Source organism: Orycteropus afer, unplaced genomic scaffold (assembly GCF_000298275.1).
Source record: "Orycteropus afer afer isolate SDZICR_OR568_19922 unplaced genomic scaffold, OryAfe1.0 scaffold01210, whole genome shotgun sequence".
Classification (NCBI taxonomy): Eukaryota; Metazoa; Chordata; class Mammalia; order Tubulidentata; family Orycteropodidae; genus Orycteropus; species Orycteropus afer.
The window spans coordinates 19245-19850 of record NW_006922797.1 but is presented as its reverse complement, the minus strand read 5'-3'; positions in this window follow the sequence as shown (position 1 = coordinate 19850).

Here is a 606-nt window from a genome sequence, read left to right as displayed (position 1 = left end):
TATGACTTTATAATTGTCCTTATTTAGAGATTATATATGGTTAAGAAGATGTGTACAACTGCCAAGTTGACAAGGGGTGGATTGTGATAGTTGGACCTGTGTGTCAACTTGGCTGAACCACAATTCTGTGTGGTTTAAGCTGTTGTGATGTGGTTATTTCCATGATGTGATAAGATGATTATGTTTTGAGCAGCCAATCTATTAAAAGGGAGTTTCACTAGGAGTGTGGCCTGCTTCCAGTATATCTATGGACAATCCTGGGAAAAGAGACATTCCTCTGTGGATCGGGATTCTGTTGTGCTGCTTACAACTGTCTGTGAGTGAACAATCCACTATTCAGCCTGGAGATCTTGTATTCATCATTCTTTGGAGTCAACAGCTAGTACACTACCTACCAACCTTGAGCTCCTCAGCCCCTGCAGCTTTAAGAGTTGGGAAAAGCCTCCATCTTGATGTTTGGTCCAAGATCTTTGGACTTGCTGCTTCTATAAGTGTGTGAGACATTTTCCTAAGATAAGTTTCTCTATATATATATAAATATAAGCTTTACTGATTTTATTTCTCTAGAGAACCCAGTCTAACACATTGTTTAAAAAAGATATTTGC